Raw genomic sequence first — 20,954 nt, 5'->3', positions numbered from 1 at the left:
TGAATTCAAGAAAAAAATAACTGGAATTAGGAATCTCCTGATCTCCATAGAACCATTGTCAATGGCGAAAAACATCCTGCCAATCTGACAGTGGCCCAGCCAGCGACTCACTGTATTAATCACTGCAAAGTCTCAACAAAGGAATGAAACTGGATGGACCACTCGGCATCTAACAAGACACCATTTAATACAACCACAGAATCAGCCCTCTCAATGGTGCAACGTCCTCCAGACTAATATCTGGATTTTGGGGCCAAAATGTGCAGAGCTGTCTCACAGACCAATCAAGGAACAGCCTGACATAGTCATACTCATGAAATCAACCCCTACAGACAATGACCAGACACCACCATCACCATCCCAAGATATTGAGATTGTGGTGCTGGAAAAGCGCAACAGGTCAGGCAGCATCCGAGGAGAAGGAGAATCGACGTTTCGAGCCTAAGCCCTTCATCAGCCTGACCTGCTGAGCTTTTCCAGCACCAGACTCTTGACTCTGATCTCCAGCATCTGCAGTCTTCACTTTGTCCTGAAATCTCTGGATATGTCCGGGTCCCACCAGCAGGACAGATCAGTCAGAGGTGGTGTACAGAGAGGGAGGATTTGCCCTGGGAGTACTCAGCATTGACTCCGGAGACCAGGAAGTCTCATGGCTCCTGCTGATTACCACGTCCCGTCCTCTCTTGGCTGATGAATCACTTCTCCTTCATGTTGAACAACATTTGGAGGAAGCACTGAGGCAATAAAATGGTGTCAAATGCACTCTGGGTACAGGATTTCAATGTTCACAATTGAGACGAGCTCTGCAACAGAATTACTGACTGAGCTGGCCAGGTCCGAAAGGATATAGCTGCTCAACTGAGTCTACAGCGGGTGGTGAGGGAACCAACAAGAGGGAAAAACATACTTGATCTCATTGTTATGAATTGACCAGCGGCAGATCCATCTGGCCATGACAGTATCAGTACGAGCGAACATCACACATTCCTTTTGGAGACAAAGTCTTGCCTTAAAGTTGAGAAAAACCTCCATTGTGTTGAGTGACACTATAATCGTTCTAATTGGGACAGACTTTGAAGAGGTGTAAGATCTCAAACTGGATCTCTCTGAGGCACTGTGGGACATCAACAGCAGCAGAACTGTACTCCAGCACAATCTGTAATCTCATGGGTTTGTAAATCCTGCTCTCACCCATCACAATGGACAGGAAAGGAGGGCATGCCATGAGCAGCACCAGGCAGACCTAAAAATGAAGTGCCAACCTGGTGAAGCTACCAAACAGAACTACCTGCATATCAAACAGCATCAGCAGCAAGCAACAGAGCTAAGTGATCCTACATCCAATGGAACAGGTCTGAGCTCTGCAGTTCTGCCACACCCAGTTGTGAACGGTGATGGACAATTAAACAAATCACTGAAGGAAGCATCACAGATATCCCCACCCTTACTGATGGAGGGGCCTCATACATCCACGCACCAGATAAGATGACAGCATTTGCTGCAATCTTCAGCCAGAAGTGCAAAGTGGGATGATCCATCTTAGCCTTCTCCAGTGGTTTCTAACATCACAGATGTGAGTTTTATACCAGTTCGGTTGAGTTTGAATAACATCAGGAAACGGTTCAGTAGTGCAAAGGCTATGGGTCCTGCTAACATTCTGGCAATAACACTGATAGATTTTGTTCCAGAACTTGCCACCCACCAAGCCACGTACCGCTCCAGCACTGGCATCTATCTACAATGTGGAACATTGCCCAGGGATGTTCAACACAAAAACACAGGGCAATCCAACCCAGCCAATTTCCCTCTATCAGTCCACACTCGATCAGCAGTAAAGTGATGGAAGATGTCATCAACAGGGCTACCAAGCAGCAGCTGCTCAGGAACAGCCAGCTGAGTGACACTCATTTTAGGCTCCACCAGGGCCACTCAGCTCCCGATTGTGTTACCGCCCTGATTCACAACCTGACAACCAGCTGAATCCCAGAGGTGAGGTGAGGTTGACAGCCCAGTCCCACTCCAAGATCACTATTTCTAGCTGATTCCACCCTTGTCTCAGCTCATATACTCTCATCCACCTTGTGTTATCTCCAGACTTCATTATCCAAACATACTCCTGGCCAGCTTCCCACATTCAACCTCCCTGTAATCTCAAGAAAAACTAAATCTCTGCTGCCCAAGTAATCCCTCGTACCAAAACTTGTTGATCCATCAAAAGGCTCCTATTCATAATCAACAACATAGAGCCACAGAGACGTACAGCATGGAAACAGACCCTTCAATCCAACCCATCCATGCTGACCAGATATCCCAACCCAATCTAGTCTCACCTGCCAGCATCCGGCCCACATCCCTCAATTTAAAATTCTCACTCTTGATTTAATTCCTGGTTGTGATTATCCCTAGCTCGCTGCATCTCACACCCTTGGAGACCTCGACAACCCATTCTGTTCGAGACGCTCAATTACCTGTTAATTCATTACTTCACCTGCGTGGCTGCTTTTACAGTTGCCAAAGCAACAAGGTCTGAAATTCGCAGCTAAAACCTCACAGGTCTGCTTTCCCCCTTTAAGACATTCCTCAAAACCTGCTTATTTGGCAATGCTTTTGGTCACCTGACCTAATATCATCCTTCTCTGGCCTTATGTCTAAAGTTCCCAATAATATTTTTATGAAATTATAAGCAGGATAATAAAACTACAAACTGTTCTTGATTTGAACATTATCTTCAAATGTCTGTTGCTGTAATGAATACTCTGTAATGTCTCTTACCCAACCACATTGTGGGAGCACCTTCACCACACAAACTGCAGCTGTACAAGAAAGTCAAACATCACCCTCTCCACAGGCAGCAGGGCTTTGGCATTAATCACTGGTATCTGTGGAAGGAGAAACACAGTTGATGTTTCAGGGAGTGCAAAATGGATTACAGGGAATGAAAATGGTGCAGAATTTGATAGTTCGAAATAGAAGGAAAATGCACTTGCTTATTGGAAAAAAGAATTCTTGACTGTCAAAGATTTTCCAGAAAAAAATTAATAAGCAGCACATGGTCAGGGGCTGGGTGGCAGTGAAAAATTAACTTACAAAAATGTCTGTAAAAGTAATGGTAAAATACTAAACAGACCAAAAATACACCCATTGTTCAAGACTGAGCAAGCTAGATATTGACAAAGTGGTCATGAGGGAGCCCAGAGATGAAGCACAACAGTGCAAGCTGCTATGATCCCACAGTCATAGAGATGTAGAGCACCGACATAGACCCTTCGGTCTAACTCATCCTTGCCAACCAGGGATCCAAACCTAATCTATTCCCATTTGCCAGCACTTGGCCCATATCCCTGTAAATGCTTCCTAATCATATTATCTGTCTATTTAGATGCCTTTAACATATTTTAATTGTACTAGCCTCCCACCACTTCCTCTGGCAGCTCATTCCACCCACTGCATGAAAGAGTTGTCCTTTAGGCCCCTTTGAAATTTTATCCATTCACCCTAAAGCAATGCCCTCTACTTCTGGACACCACCACTCCAGGGAAAACACCTTGTTCATTTACTCTATTCATGCCCCTCATGATTGTATAAACCTCCATAACATCACCACTCAGCCTATAGCACTCCAGGGAAAACAGCCCCAGCCTTTTACGCCTCACCCGACAGCTCAAATCCTCCAACCCTAACAACATCCTTGTAAGTCTTTTTTGAAACCTTTCAAGTTTCACAGCACCCTTCTGATAGGAGGCAGGCCAGAACTGCACACAATATTCCAAAAGTGGCCTAATGAATGTCCTGTACAGCAACATGACCTCCCACATCCTATACTCAATGCTCGAACCAATAAAGGAAAATACACTGAACACCTTCTTAACCATCCTATCTGCCTGCAACATGACTTGCAAGGACTATAAACCTGCAGTCCAAGGTCTCTTTGTTCCACAAACCGTCTCCAGGGCCTTGCCATTCAGTGTATAAGTCCTGACCTGATTTGCTTTTCCAAAATGCAGCACCTCACATTTATCTAAATTAAACCCATATGATCAATATCTCATTGTAATCTGAGGTAACCTTCTTCATTATCCACAATACCTCCAATTTTGAATGACCTGCAAACTCATTTACGATACCAAATCATTTAAATGAATGACAAAACAAATCCAGAAATAAACATCCATTTCTGAGTTTGAATGTGCTCTGTGTAAGTCCTGCCCAATGACTCTGTCCCAGAGAAAGGCTGCACATGCACCTGGCTGCACCTTGCCCCCTACAAAGCTGGTGGCTCCACACGTGTCCAGTGAATTTTTGCCCCAAATAAAGATGGCGGCGCGCACTCATGCCTGCAGCCACACTGAGGCAATTCCTTGTTTACTGAAAACACGAGACTGGGACGTTCAAATTTGTGTTTTCCGATGTGCATATTTTGTTCGTAAAACCTCTCCACTCATACAGAATCTCTCTCACCTCCTGCGGTCCCAGACAGACTTGATTTTTGCGGGTACCTATTCTCTGCCTGGTTACTTGTTTGTCCTTATCGTATTTGTACAATCATCTTCGATTCTCCTTAAACCTAATTCCTAAAGCTATCTCATGTCCCCTTTTAGCCCACCTGGTTTACCTCGAGTATACGCCTATTGCCCCTATACTCCTCTAGGGATTCACACAAACACAGCTCTCTGTACATGCCATATGCCTCCTTCATTTTCTTGACCAGGCCCTCAATTTCTTTCGACAGACAGCATTCTCTACACCTACCATCCTTGGCCTTAACAGGAATATACTGTCTGTGTACTCTTGTTGTTGCAGGCCTATGGAGGCAATGGCAGGGGAGGACAGAGAGGCAATCATTCCCAGTAATGAGGTAATGTTGGGAAAGATAACAGCCTAAAGGTAGATGGGTCTCCTGGCCCTGATGGATTGCATCCCAAGGACTAAAGGAGATGGAGGGGGGAGGGGGGAGGGGGGGTCAATAACAAATAGACTCGTGATAATTCACTAAAATTTGTTGGATTCTGGGATGGTTTTGACAGACTGGAAGCTGCAAATGCAGTGCCACTGTTTTTCAAAAAGGACCCGTTAGCTTAACTTCTGTAGTGGAGAAAATGCTTGAATCTCTCAAGGAATTAGTGGTGAGATATCTGGGTAGAAATTGTCTCATTTAGCAGATACAGCATGGATTCAGGAAAGATAGGTCATGTTTAAGGATTTACTGGAATTATTTGAGGATAGGACGAGCGCGTTGGACAAGGTGGACTCGGTGGATGTGGTGTACCTGGATTTCAAGAAGGTATTCGACAAGTTGCCACACAAAAGGCTGCTGTATAAGGTAAAGATGCACAGCATTATGGGTAATGTATTATCATTGATACAGGATCGGTTAACCAACAAAAAATAAAGAATGGGGATAAACGGGTGTTTGGATTAGTGTTGGCACTACAACTGTTTGCAATTTACACAAATGTTTTGGAGTTGAGGACCAAGTGTATGGCGACAGAGTTCACATTTGATACGAAGGTGAGGTAGAGCAATGTCTGCAGAGGGCATTGTCAGTCTGCACAGGGATACAGATAGGTTATGTGAGTGGGTAAGGGTCTGGCAGATGGAGTTCAAAGTTGTGATATGTGAGGTCATCCATTTTGGTTGGATGAACAGCAAACTGGATGATGAAATGGTGAAAACATGCAGTGGCTGCTGTACAGAGGGAGCTGGGTGTCCTTGTGCATGAATCACAGGAAGTTGGTTTGCAGGTGCAGCAGGTAATTAAGGCAGTGAAGGGAATATTGTCCTTCATTGCTAGAGGGATGGTTATGCTGCAGCTGTACAGAGTGCTGGGGAGGCCACACCTGGAGTACTGTGTACAGGATTGATGTCCTTACATTAGCAAGTGTGTACTGGCACTGGAGGGAGAACAGAGGAGGTTCACTAGTTTGAGTTGGAAGTTGAGAGGGTTTGCGTATGTGGAGAGATTGAGAAAATTGGTTCTATAGTCATTGTAATTTAGAAGAATGGGAGGTTGGAGACAAAAAAATAAAATTATGAAGGGGGTAAGAAAGATGGAAGCTGGAATGTTATTTCCACTGGGGACGGTTGAAACGAGAGCATAACCTCAAAATAAGGGGGAGCAGATTTGGACTGAGTTCAGGCGGAGCTTCTTCAGCTAAAGGGTTGTGAATCTGTGGAATTCCCTGCCGAGTGCAGCATTTGATGTTATCAACTTGAATGCCTTTGAGGCAAAATGTAAATTTGTGAACAGGAAAAGAATTAAGGGTTATGGTGAGAGAGCAGGAATGTGGAGCTGAGGCCATGAAAAGATCAGCCCTGACCTTGTGGATGGCAGAGCAGGCTTGAGGGGCCAGTTGGCTAACTCCTGCTCTTATTCCTTATGTTCTTATGTTCCCACTTTCCAGCCATCCCTTTCCCTGGGAATAACCTCCCGCAAACAAATTTTGAAAGTACTTCCCTTGTGCTGTCAAAATTGGCCTTTGTCTAATTTAGAAACCTAACTTATAGATATGGTCTATTATTTTCTGTAACTTTTTTAAAACTAGTAGAATTATCAGAGAATCCCGACAGTGGGGAATGAGACAATTCAGCCCATCACATCGACACTGACCCTCAGAGCCTCCTCACCTCCCCCTGTAACGTTCCATTTCCCAGGGCCACCCAACCAACACATCCCTGAACACTGTGGGCAATTCAGCCTGGATAATCCACCCAACCTGCACATCCCTCAACACTGTGGGCAATTCAGCCTGGATAATCCACCCAACTGACACATCCCTCAACACTGTGGGCAATTCAGCCTGGATAATCCACCCAACCTCCACATCCCTCAACACTGTGGGCAATTCAGCCTGGATAATCCACCCAACCGACACATCCCTGAACACTGTGGAAATTCAGCCTGGATAATCCACCCAACCGACACATCCCTGAACACTGTGGAAATTCAGCCTGGATAATCCACCCAACCTGCATATCCCTGAACACTGTGGGCAATTCAACCAGGATAATCAAACCTCCCCAGCATATCTTTGCACTGTGGGAGGAAACCAGAGCACCCAGATGAAACCCACGCAACAACCCCAATAAGGAGATCATCCCTTCCTTATTTCCCTGTTCCACCCAAATAACTTCACTGTACGTACTCCCAGGAATGTCCTCCTTAAGCACAACCATAATGCTGTCCCTAATCAAAAATGCCACTCCCCCTCCTCTTGTCCTCCTTTCTATCCTTCCTATAGCATCTATACCCGGAAACATTAAGCTGCCAGTCCTTCCCATCCCTGAGCCACGTTTCCATAATACCCATGATATCCCATAGCCATATTCAAAACCATACCCTGAGCTCATTTGCCTTCCCTGTCAGGCCTCTTGCATTGAAATAAATGCAGTGTAACTGCTAAATCCCACCTTGTTCTGTGCCTTGCCCTTGCCTGCAATGACTATTTACCTTCTGAACTGTACCCCTCAGAGATACCTCTTTTCTCACTATCTATTTGCGATCACACCCACTCCTCGCTGGTTTACTGCCTCCCGAGTAGCATTAACAAGTCTCCCTGCCTCGATATGAGACACCTTCCAAATCAGGTACAATCCATCAATTCTACTCCAGAGTTGATCACAATGATCCAAAAATGTGAATCCTTTTCCCCTGCACCAGCTCCTTAGCCACTCATTGAGCGCCTCCACCTCCTCTGTAATATGGACTTTTTTTCAAGATGTCACCATTTATTTCCCCACATTCTATATCTCCCATGTACTTCTTCACAGTAAACACTGATGCAAAATACTTGTTTCCCATCTTGCCCATCACCTGCAGCTCCACACAATGGCTGCCTTGCTGATCTTTGAGGGTCTCTATTTTCTCCCTAGTTATCCTTTTGTTCCTCATGTATTTATAAAAGCCCTTTGGATTATCCTTAACCCTATTTTCCAAAGCTATCTCATGTCTCCTTTTTGCCTCCCGATTTCCCTCTTAATTATACTCCTACTGCCTTTATACTCAAAGGATTTTTAGATTGGAATAAATGCAAAATATTTCATCTTGATAAAACAAACGAAGGCGGGACGTACACTCATTAAACGTAAGGCGTTGAGTAGTGATATGCAACAAAGAGACCGAGGGCTTCACGTCTTTGAAGTTTGTGTTACATGTAGACTGGGTGGTTAAGAAGGTGTTCAAGCACACTTACCTTCATTGTTCAGACCTTTGAGTATAGGAATTAGGACGTTATATTGAGGTTGTACAGGATGTTGGGGAGGCCTCTTCTGGAATTCTAAACCCAGCTCTCGTCATGCTGTTATAGGAAGGATATCATTAAATCGGAGCAGGTTCAGAAGAGATTTACTGGAATGTTAATGGGAATGGAGGGATTGTGTTATCAGGAGAGGCTGGGACTTTTTTCACTGGAGTGTAGGAGGTTGAGGGGTGACCTTATTAAAAGGTTTATGAAATCGTGAAGAGTGTAGATAAAGGTGAATGGCCGGGAGAGAGGGCATTCATTTTGAGAAGAGATGAGAAAGATTTGAGAAAAGACATTAGGGTGTTTTAAAAAAAAATTACACGTGTGGAATGAACTTCTAGAGGAAGTGGTAGTTGTGAATACAATTACAATATTTAAAATACATTCAGATAAGTACATAAATAGGAAATATTTGGATGGATGTGGACCAAGCGGAGGCAGGTACAATTAGTTCAGTTTGGAATTATGTTCGGCATGGACTGGTTGGACCACAGGGCCTGTTTCCTTGCTGTATAACATTAGGACTCTAATTCTCACTACCTCCAAATTCCTCCATCCTCACAACTCTCCCGATCACTGTCACCTCATCCAGCCTCACAACTCTTCCTTATTGATATGATGCCTCTCCAGCCACAGAACGCTCCCTATCTCTAATCTTCTCCAGTTTCTCAAATCTCTGCTACATGTGCCTTTCTTTAATTCCAGCCTTAAGGATACCCTCATTCACTCAGATTGGTTGGAAGACAAACTGGTCCTGCCTGGTCCTCCAGTCCCACCCTCTGCCTCCTATTGGCCTGCGCTGACATCAATCATCTGAGGCCCATTGTGAGGTGAGTGGTGGTATCCTCCCTCTCTGCCCTGGGATGAGCTTCATCATTCACAGTGAATGGGGCAGTATCACAGAGCACAGGGGCTGGGGGCTATTCAGCCCATTGGGGCTATACTCCCTCCCTCTGGAGATGCTGCAAATCTGTCCCAACTCCCCTCCCATTTGCCCATAGCCCCCCAAATCTTTCCTTAAAAAGTAAAATTCCAACTCAGTTTATGAATAACTGCTGAATCTGTGTCCAGCTGCCATTCAGACTGTTCCAGATGCTCAGAATTTACTGAATAAAATAATATTCACATATTCATCCTGCATTAGTTGCCAATTACTTGAAAATAGTTATTAAAATTGTGACGTTGTTAACAATTCTTCTCTCTTTCTGTAAATTAAATACCTTGGAAACAAATCTGCACCTGGTTGAAATCATTGCTTAACCTTCTCAGCTCCAAGGATAATTATCTGTGCTTCTGCTAGCTCTCCACAAAAGAGGAACACTTCTTATTTTCATTTATTAGTGTCAGAGATGTACAGCACAGAAACAGACCTTTGGTCCAACTGGTCCATGCCAACTAGGAATCCTAAACTAATGGGGTCCGGTTTGTCAGCTATTGGTCCGTATCATTCGAAGCCCTTCCTATTCATATACCCAATCGGATGCCTTTTAAATGTTGTAATTCTGTCAGCCTCCACTACTTCATCTGGCAGCTCATTCTACACAGCTCAGCTTGAACACGTGGCCCCTTAGATCCCTTTTAAATTTTTGCCCTCTCAACTTAAGCCCATGTGCTCTTGTTTTGGACCCATCTAACCTGGGGGCAAAAGACTCTGGCTGTTCACCATATCCACGCCCCTCGTGATTTTATAAATCTCCGTAAGATCACCTCTCAGTCTTTGACTCTCCAGGGAAATTAACCCCAGCCTATTCAGCCTCTCCCTTTAACTCAAATCCTCCAACCTGGCAAAATCATTGTAAATCTTGTCTGAACTCTTTCAAGATTCACAACCCCCTTCCCACAACAGGGAATTTTGAACTTAAAACAAAATTCCTGAATGGCTTAATCAATGTCCTGTCCAGCCACAATATGACGTCCCAGCTTCTGTATTCAATGCATTGACCAATAAATATAAGTGTACCAAACGCCACCTTCACTCGCATTCCTACCTGCAACACCACTTTCAAGGAACAATGAAACTGCACACCATGGTTTCTTTGGTCAACAACACTCCCAAGGACTTTACCATTAAGTGCATACGTCCTGTCCTGATTTGCCTTTCCAAAATACAACAGCTCACATTTATCCAAGTTGAACTCCATCTGCCATTCCTTGCTCCAATGGCTCATCTGATCAACATCCTGTTGTATTCTGAACTAACCTACTTCGTTGTCCACTACACCTCCAATTTTGGTGTCTTCTGTAAACCTACCGACCATACTTCATATTCACATCCAAGTCATTTCTTTCAGGACCCTATATCCATTCCTGCAGCACACTGCTGCTCACAGGCCTCCAGCCCATAAAGCAACCCTACATCACCACCCTCTGCCGCCTACCTTCAAGCCAGTTTTGTATCCAAATGTCTGGTTCTCCCAACATTCAATGTTATCTAACCTTGCTAACCAGTCTGCTTTGTGTAACATTGTTCAGTGTCCATATAGACAACGTCCACAGTCTGCCTTCAAAAAAACTCAATCAAGTTAGAGAAAGAGACTTTCCCACACACAAAGCCACGTTGACTATCACTAATCATTCCTCGTCTTTGCAAATACATGTAAATCCTATCCCTCAGAATCCCTTCCAACAACTTGCCTGCCACTGATGTCAGGGTGACTGTCCTCTTGCTCCCTGGCCTTTCCTTACCACTTTTTAAAATAATGGCACACATCTTCCAGCACCTCATCTGTCACAAACGATGATATAAATATCTCAGGGAGGGGCACTGCTATCACTTTCCTAGCTTTCCACAAATTTCTGGGATACATCTTGCAACGATCCAGTACATCCTCCTCTGTAATATGGACACTTTTCTAATTATCACTATTATTTCTCCAAACTCTCTAGAACAGAATAGCCTAGTATCTCTCCCACTTCCTGTTGTTACATAGATGGCCTTCTTGATCTTTAAGGTGCCCTATTCTCTGCCTGGTTATTCTACAAATACATCAAGGATAAAAGAATCTCTTTCGATTCTCCTTAAACCATTTCCTAGAGATATGTCATGTCCCCTTTTTACTCTCCTGATTACCCTCGAGTATATTCCTGTAAAAACGTGATCCTGTAATCTCAATTCCTCTGCTTCTGGCATATCTGCTCCCAGGAGAAGCAATTCCACTCCAGGACATCCCAGAAAGGTTTCCTATTTCAAGGACCACATCTCCCTTCCACGTGATCAACAATGCCCTTCAATGCATATCCTCCACTTCCTGCACCTTCGCCTTTACACCACCCCTCCAACCACAAGAAGAATATAATCCACCGGTCCTCACTTGCCACCTCACTTATCACCAGATACAGCGCATTAACCTCTGCCATTTCTGCTACCTACAGTCAGACCCCACCTCCAGGAATATATTTCCCTCCCAGCCCTTTCTAAGTTCTGCAGAGACCATGGGATATTTGGTGCTGATGTGCTGTCCTACGGATACCTCAGTCACTCACCCTGCCAAATGGCCTAGTGAGATTATCACTCGATGGATAATCCAGATACCCAGATAACGTTCTGGAGTCCTGGGTGGGAATCCTGCCACGGCAGATGGTGGAATGTGAATTCAATACAAATTTGGAATTAGGAATCTATGAAAGACCATGAATCCATTGTCGATTGTTGCGAAAAAAAAACCCATCAGATTCACTAATATCCTTCAGGGAATGAATCTGCCATTCTAAACAGGTCGGGCCTACATGTGACTCCAGACCCACAACAATGTGACTGCCCTTTGGGCCCAGCCAGTGACACCCTCAATCTGTGAATGAATAAAAAAGTTCAAGTCTTGTATACAACCATACTATTCTTACAGATAAGTGATGTCTTCGTAAATTTGCTTCTCAATTCCCTGCTGACTATTGGGGAAGGGGTGAGGAGAGATCAATAATACAATCCCAGTAAGGAGATCATCCCTTTCTTATTTCTCAGTTCCACCTGTATAACTTGCCTCGATATACTCCCAGGAATACCCTCTTGAAACCCAGCTGTAATGTTATACCTAATGAAAAATACCACTTCCCCTGCTCTGTTGCCCCATTTCTATCTTTGGTATAGCATCCATACACTGGAACATTAAGGTGCTAGCCCTATCTATCCCTGAGTCATGCCTCTGTAATTGCGATAATATCCCAGTGCCATGTTCAAAACTATGCCTTGAGCTCATCTGCCTGACCTATCGGGCCTCCTGCATTGAAATAAATGCAGGGTAACTGCTCAGTCCTACCTCGTTCTCTGCCATGCCCTTGCCTGCCTTGACTATTTGACGTCTGAACTGTACCAGCCTCAGACTGAGCTCTTCCCTCACTCTCTCTCTGGGTTTACCCACATTCCTTCACTGGTTTAACGCCTCCTGAATAGCACTAGCAACTGTTCCCTTCCAGTGCCAGTACAATCCATCCTTCTGATGGAGGTCAATTCTACCCCACAAGAGATTCCAATGATCCAACAATGTGAACTCTTCTATTCCTGTGTCATTGATACCAATAAACAACAGCCTCCCTTCAAAATGGTTATTCTCCCCTTTAAGAATATTCTGCTCCCTCTCTGAGACATCCTTATACAAAAATTACACATTCGAGTAATAAACCTTACACTCATCAGGTCATCATAAAAGGATTACATGACACATTGAAGGTTTGGGGAGACCTTTTGAGAGAATGCGATGATTCCAAGGAGAATTTTTAAGCAGCAAATGGGATTGATCTGGATCACAATACTCACACACACAATGCGAATATCCAGATCCTGATATACTGAGTAATTCAATCAGAGTTTGGCAAAACATTAACTGAGATTACCATCTGAATGTCCACCTGTAATATCCTGTAATACAAGTTTATAAAATCTGTCACTATCAGTTCAAGTTAGAAACCCACACCATCCCCTCCTCGTGGCCCAGGATTACTGTACATATTACCCTTGAGGACATCAGCAGTCAACTCAGAGGGAAATCTGTGTGTTTCTAGGAGATTCCAACTTGAGATCTCATGTGACTGAACACAGCTGTTCTTTGACACATTGGAGAAAATGATCCAAGCGTCAGTGGGATATGGGGAACAAGAATGACTTTCGTTTCTTTCATTCCGTGCTGCCGCTCTGCCTCATCAATAAGACATGGGTGTGAAAGGCTAATGCCTAACGATGGGCAAGTTGTCTCCATCCTGACCAATGGGTAGGAAGATCCTCCCAATCACTCCAAAGCATATCGCTAAAAAGATGGCAACTCTGCCTGCTTCCCATTGCCCATGCTCCCAGTAAATGTTCGGAAGAATGGGAAGGGGGGATATCTCCTAGAAAAGGCATAACCGGAAAGGTCTAAGAGGATTATGAAAAGAGAGAGATGCACAGGAGAAGGGGGCAACAAGTTGCCAGATGGGGAGTAACTTGGGAAAAATGGGAAGTTGCTCATTTTGGAGGAGATAATAAAGAACAAAGTACTATTTAAATGGTGGAAACTGTAGAAAGCTGCACCACAAAGGGACCGGGGTAATTGTTCAGGAAACACAGAAAGCTACCACACAGTTACAACAGGGAATCAGGAACGGGAATCGAATGTTTTGTTTCAAAAGTTTTCAGTATTAGAGTTTGGAGTATATACCTGAGAGTAACGTGTAGGAGTGCTGGTGAGACCACCATATCTGCAGAAATGAGAGCAGTTTTGGTCCCTTTAGATAAGGAAATGTGTCACTTTATTGGAGGCATTTCAGGGAAGATTCAATGAGATGATCCCTGGTTTGGAGGGATTATCTTTTAAATAAAGGCTGAAAAGGTTGGGACTCTACTCACTGGATTTTGGAGAAAGAGAGGTGATCTCATTGAGACAGATGGGATTCTTAAGGGGTTTGGCAGGATAAATACAGAGGGGATGTGTCTGAGGGTAAATACTGAGAGGGGAGTCTGAAACCAGATTTTTAGTCACGGAATCAAGGGTTCTGTTTTGGATTCAAGTTTAAGGCGACACAGACGCGGGTACGGGGTTTTAGTAGCAATGGAGCTGGGGCGAGGTGGAGAAAAGCAACGTTTAAGAGATTGGAATTCCTGATGTTGTGATGGTGTGGATGTCTGATCAAAAGGTCATTTTGAGGTCAGATATAACAGCAATATTGTGAAGAGTGTCATTCTCCCTCAGAGAGTTCCCAGTGGGAGGGAGGGGCTCAGCAGAAAGGTAAAGGTAAGGCAATAAGTTTAACCGTGACAATGTTTCATTGGAGGAAACAGCAGCTAATCGAGTAGTGGGAGCGTGGTAAGCAGTTTGATAACTGAGTAACAGTGGAGTAATGGAGAGGGATGATGGAGAGGGATGATGGGGAGGGAGAGCTGGGCATCGTCAGTGTACATGTGAAACCGAACACAGTGTTTTTGGATGATATCACCTCCTGGCACTATGTACGTGAGATACAGGAGAGACCAAGGATAGATCGTTGAGGGACACCAAATGCAAGGAATTCAGAAAGGAAAGGGAGAGTGGAGACGGAGCAGGATTTTCCAACAGCGGTGAGGTCAAATATTAGTTTTTCACAGAATGGGAGAGAAGGACACAACCAGAAAAGACCAACAGACAGAACAAGGAACAATATCGATGAATTGGCGAAGGGGAGTGATGAGGCGGCAGTGGAGGAAAGAGAGTTGGAAAGTGAGTTTAACGAGATTAGGGTAAAGGGTCAAGGTGAGCTCTGATAAGGCTTGACAAGACACTGGAGAAAGATGGAGGTTTAGGACAAAAACCAGGAACACCACGTGAGGCAGTTGGGCTCAGTGGGCTAGTGGGAGGGAGAGAAACAGCAGATCGGATTATCACAGTCTTAGTGACAGAGAAACTCCATGTGATCCTCACTCGTTGTTGGAGGGGAGGATGGAGGAGACAGGATGATGGGCAGTGTTTTACAAAGAAACAAAACCAGGGTTAGTGATATTTAAAATGAGTGAACAAACCTGATGTATTTAGGTTTTATCCAGAATATTTAAACAAACGACTGAAGTCCTGGTTCGAATCCCATCTTGGCAGATGGTGGAATCTGAATTCAAGAAAAAACAACGTATTAGGAATCTCCTGATCTCCATGAAACCATTGTCAATGGCGAAACAAATCCTGCCAACCTGAGAGCGGCCCAGCCAGCTACTCACTGTATTAATCACTGCAAAGTCTCAATACAGGAATGAAACTGGATGGACCAGTTGGCAACTAACAAGGCACCAGAAATTACAACCACAGAATCAGCCCTCTCGAAGGTGCAACGTTCTCCTCACTAAGATATGGTTTTTGGTGCCAAAATGTGGAGAGCTGTCTCACAGACTAGTCAAGGAACAGCCTGACATAGTCATACTCACGGAATCATCCCTGACAGACAATGACCAGACACCACCATCACCATCCCTAGATACCGGGAGTGTGGTGCTGGAAAAGCACAACAGGTCAGGCGCATTCCGAGGAGAAGGAGAATCGACGTTTCGAGCCTAAGCCCTTCATCAGCCTGACCTGTTGTGCTTTTCCAGAACCAGACTCTTGACTCTAATCTCAGAGCATCTGCAGTCTTCACTTTCTCCTGAAATCTCTGGATATGTCCTGTCCCACCAGCAGGACAGATCAGGCAGAGTTGGTGGCACAGTGGTGTACAGACAGGGAGGATTTGCCCTCGGAGTACTCAGCATTGGCTCCGGAGACCAGGAAGTCTCATGGCTCCTGTTGATTACCACGTCCCGTCCTCCCTTGGCTGATGAATCACTTCTGCTTCATGTTGAACAACACTTGGAGGAAGCACTGAGGCAATAAAATGGAGTCAAACTTACTCTGGGTACAGGATTTCAATGTCCACAATCGAGACTAGCTCTGCAACAGAATTACTGACTGAGCTGGCCAGGTCCGAAAGGATATAGCTGCTCAACTGAGTCTACAGCGGGTGTGAGGGAACCAACAAGAGTGTAAAACATACTTGATCTCATTGTTATAAATTGACCAGCGGCAGATGCATCTGGCCATGACAGTATCAGTACGAGCGACCATCACACATTCCTTTTGGAGTCACAAGTCTTGCCTTAAAGTTGAGAAAAACCTCCATTGCGTTGAGTGGCACTATCACCGTTCTAAATGGGACAGACTTTGAAGAGATGGAGGATCTCAAACTGGGTATCTATGAGGCACTGTGGGACATCAACAGCAGCATAACTGTTCTCCAGCACAATCTGTAATCTCATGGGTTTGTAAATCCTGCACTTCCCATCACAATGGACAGGAAAGGAGGGCATGCCATGAGCAGCACCAGGCAGACCTAAAAATGAAGTGCCAACCTGTTGAAGCTATCAAACAGGACTATTTGCACATCAAACAGCATCAGCAGCAAATGATAGAGCTAAGTGATCTTACATCCAATGGAACAGATCGGAGCTCTGCAGTTCTGCCACACCCAGTTGTGAACGGTGATGGATAATTAAACAACTCACTGGAGGAAGCATCACAGATATCCCCACCCTTACTGATGGAGGGGCCTCACTCATCCATGCACCAGATAAGGTGACAGCATTTGCTGCAATCTTCAGCCAGAAGTGCAAAGTGGGATGGTCCATCTTAGCCTTCTCCAGTGGTTTATAACATCACAGATGTGAGTTTTAAGCCAGTTTGATTCAGTTTGAATAACGTCAAGAAATGGTTCAGTAGTGCAAAGGCTACAGGCCCTGCAAATATTCTGGCAATAATACTGATGGCTTGTGCTCCAGAACCGGACACCCACCAAGCCAAGTACCACTCCAGCAATGGCACCTATCGACAATGTGGAACATTGCCCAGGGATGTTCAACGCAAAAACAGAGGGCAATCCAACCCAGCCAATTTCCATCTATCAGTCCACACTCGATCAGCAGTAAAGTGATGGAAGATGTCATCAACAGGGCTACCAAGCAGCAACTGCTCAGCAACAGTCAGCTGAGTGACACTCATTTTAGGCTCCACCAGGGCCACTCAGCTCCCGATTGTGTTACCGCCCTAATTCACAACCTGACAACTAACTGAATCCCAGAGGCGAGGTGAGGGTGACAGCCCAGTCCCACTCCAAGATCACTAATTCTAGCTGATTCCACCCTCATCTCAGCTCATTTATGAAATCTCTCATCCATCGTGTGTTATCTCCAGACTTCATTATCCAAACACACTCAGGGCCAGCTTCCCACATTCAACCTCCCTGTAATATCAAGAAAGTCTAAATCTCTGCTTGTTGATTCATCAAAAGGCTCCTAATTATAAACAACAGCATACAGCCATAGAGAGGTACTGCAAGGAAACAGACCCTTCGGTCCAACCCATTCATGCTGACCAGATACCCCAACCCAATCTAGTCTAACCTGGCCAATATCCCTCAATTTAAAATTCTCACACTTGATTTAATTCCTGACTATAATAATCCCTGCACCACACACACTTTGAGACCTCGACAACCTATTTTCTTTGAGACTCCCAACCATTTGTTAATTCATTACTTCACCTGTGTAGCTGTTTCTACAGTTGCTGAAGCAGCATGGTCTGAAATTCACAACCAAAACCTCTCAGGTCTGCTTTCCACCTTTAAGACATCCCTCAAAACCTGCTTTTTGGCAATGCTTTTGGTCACCTGACCTAATATCTCCATCTCTGGCCTTATGTCTAAAGTTCTCGAGCATTTTTGTGAAATTATAAGCATCATAATAAAAATACAAATTGTTGTTGATTTGGACATTATTTTCAAATCATCACTGTTGCTGAATGAACAATCTATAATGCCACTTACCCAACCACATTGTGGGAGCACCTTCACCACACAAACTGCAGCTGTACAAGAAAGTCAAACATCACCCTCTCCACAAGCAACAGGGCTTTGGCATTAATCACTGGTATCTGTGGAAGGAGAAACACAGTTGATGTTTCAGGGAGTGCAAAATGGATTAAAGGGAATGAAAATGGTGCAGAATTTGATAATCAAAAATGGAAGGAAAATACACTTGCTTGTTGGAAAAAAGAATTCTTGACTGTCAAAAATATTCAAGAAAAAAGTAATTTGATAATAGAGCAGTACATGGTCATGGGCTGGGCAGCAGTGAAAAACTCATTTACAAAGGGTCTATAAAAGTAATAATACAGTAGTAAACAGACCAAAAATACACCCATGGTTCGAGACTCGATATTGACAAAGTGGTTATGAGGGTGCCCAGAGCTGAATCAGAGCAGGATTGGCTGCTATGATCCCAACGACTCTGAACTAGAGAAAGGCTGCACATGCGCCTGGCTGCATCTTGCCCCCTAGAAAGATGGCGGCTCCTCACGTGTCCAGTGAATCGTTGTCCCGAATAAAGATGGCGGCGCTCACTCAGGTCTGCAGTCGCGCTGAGGCCATTCCCCATTTACTGCAAACACGGGACTGGGACGTTCAAATGTGTTTTACGACGAACACAATTTGTTTGTAAAACTTCTCCGCTCATAGCAACACAGTTTTTCTCCCGTTTCCCTGTTTATTTCTTTCCTTACCGTATCCTTTCTCTCCATAACTTCCCAAACATTCATTACAGCGACTCTGCGCTGCGCGTGCGGTTGATCACATGGTTTAGTTTAGCTCCGCCCTTTATTCACTTTGATTGGTTGGAGGACCAACATCACGCGAGGTCCTCCAGATCCGCCCACCGACCTTTCATTGGTCCGGAGCTGACATCAATCACCCGCGGGTCACTTTGTTGGCTAGAGAATGCGCAGTGCGTCCTGCTTTTGCTGATATGTTGGGTAATGTGATGGGAGAGTTTACTGAGGGTAAGAATTCCCTTTGTGTGAGCTCTGCAGTAGATTTCCTTTATTCATGGAGGGAATGGCCTTCCTACTCGTGACTGTATAGCTGTGATTGATGAATCAATACCATCTGAATCAGTACATAAACATCCCATTTTCACTGCTTTTCACAACATCTGAGATCTTTAGCACATTGTATCACACTCTTCTTTGCAAACAAAAAAACATGAAACGGAGGTTCAAGGAATCGGAATAGGAGTAGGGCACTCATTCCCTTCAGCTTGTTCCCCCATTCGATCAGATCATGGCTTGGCCAACCCAGACCTCAACACCTCTTTTATGCTTGATCCGCATAGCCCTCAACTGCTCAATATTTCAAAAGTATATCTGCCCTCTTTTAAAATAATTTGAGATAGAATCACAGATTTCCTACATTGTGGAAACAGGCCCTTCAGCCTAACAAGCCAGAACAACCCTCCGAAGAATAACCCAACCATTCCCCTCCCACATTTAACTTTCACAATTTTTTGGGCGAGAAAATTCTAGCCATTCACTGAGAAAAAAAATTCTTTACTTTTCCGAAAATGAATTTTCCCTTATGTAATGTCCCCTGGTTTGAGACTTCACTGGTGCTAAAAGATCTAGTCAACATCTACCATGTCCAGCTCCTCAGAATCTTGTTTCCATAAGATCACTCCTGCTTATCTATTCTTGATAGGTCAACCCTTTCGTCCTCAAAGCAGCTAACTGAATCTTTCTTGAATGGTCTCCGATGTTAGTTTATTCTTTATTAAATATGGGAGCTAACATTGTATACAGTATTCCAAGTGAGGACTCAGCAACAGCCAGTGTTGTTAACCAGTCCTCAGTCCATACGAATACATTACGCTGATACCATGAGCTCCTAAATTGTGCAATTAACTTTTATGTAGCACCTTATCATTTACATTTTTAAAATCCAAATACAGAACATCATTGGATTGCCCTTTATCAGCCCTGCTTGTTATCTCCTCAATGAACTGTCATAAATTTGTCAAATATAGTTTCTCTTTCACAAAACCCAGTCTACCATGTTTTATGATAAGCTTTTCTAAATATCCTGCAAATTCTTTCTTTAATATTTGACTCTGTAGATTATTTCAGTAAATTTGCTAAGTATGATTCCCCTCTCTTAAATCCATGCAGACTCTGTCCAATCCTGTCACTGTTCAGTAAGAAATTTGACTGTACTCCAATATAGTTAGTAAATGTATCTGTATTTATTTTTAAAACTGATTACTTATAAATGCTGGACCCATGCAATATCAATGAATTAATGACTCTGAATTGGGGTTATAATTTTTTTTTGTGAGTTCCTTTTCGTACTGTGTTATGCAGACAGCACCAAGTGATCACTCTTAATTGTGAGGAACTTTGAAAATAATATATTTTAAAAATGACATCCCTAAATGCTGCCTCATTAGTGTGCAAGGAGGATTTTGCATTCAATAGTTTGCAGATAAAATTGAACAGATTTTTGCTGCAATTTGGCCAGACTGCAGGTTACACCAAAGTGGCAACTGTGTTGTCAAATTCGAACTTGACACTGCCCGAGGCGATACTGATGGGACTTCACTTTGCCATTCTTGTTCACCAGCTTTATTTCCAGTTTTAATCGTATAATCATCTAGAGCTTGTAGTTTTAGACAACTTCTCTTTTAGGAACATATGTAAGTATCATACTGAAATGTTGCACTGAATGGTACCAAATCTGAAATTAGTCTCTAATCTGATAGTAACATGCTCTGACCCTTCTACATATGTATTGGCATAAGTCTATGCCAGTTATTTTTCTGAAGCCTGTGATTCCTGATGAAGGGCTTATGCCCGAAACATCAACTCTCCTGCTTCTCGGATGCTGCCTGACTTGCTGTGCTTTTCCAGCATGACACTTTTCGACTCTGAA

The 20,954-nt window shown here is 44.0% G+C and overlaps 1 long non-coding RNA gene across 1 annotated transcript; it reads right to left on the bottom strand.

The window, feature by feature from the left end:
• Nucleotides 1–15,208: 15,208 nt before the first annotated feature.
• Nucleotides 15,209–18,802, bottom strand: LOC140471831 (uncharacterized). The gene is made up of 3 exons (XR_011957206.1): nt 18,758–18,802; nt 18,024–18,130; nt 15,209–15,284 (listed from the first exon to the last, which is right to left on the bottom strand). It is a non-coding gene; the product is annotated as an uncharacterized lncRNA (long non-coding RNA).
• Between the last annotated feature and the right edge of the window lie 2,152 nt (nt 18,803–20,954).

This window comes from Chiloscyllium punctatum, unplaced genomic scaffold (assembly GCF_047496795.1).
Source record: "Chiloscyllium punctatum isolate Juve2018m unplaced genomic scaffold, sChiPun1.3 scaffold_157, whole genome shotgun sequence".
Taxonomy (NCBI): Eukaryota; Metazoa; Chordata; class Chondrichthyes; order Orectolobiformes; family Hemiscylliidae; genus Chiloscyllium; species Chiloscyllium punctatum.
The sequence above is the reverse complement of the archived record's forward strand: the minus strand, read 5'-3'. Positions and strand labels throughout refer to the sequence as shown.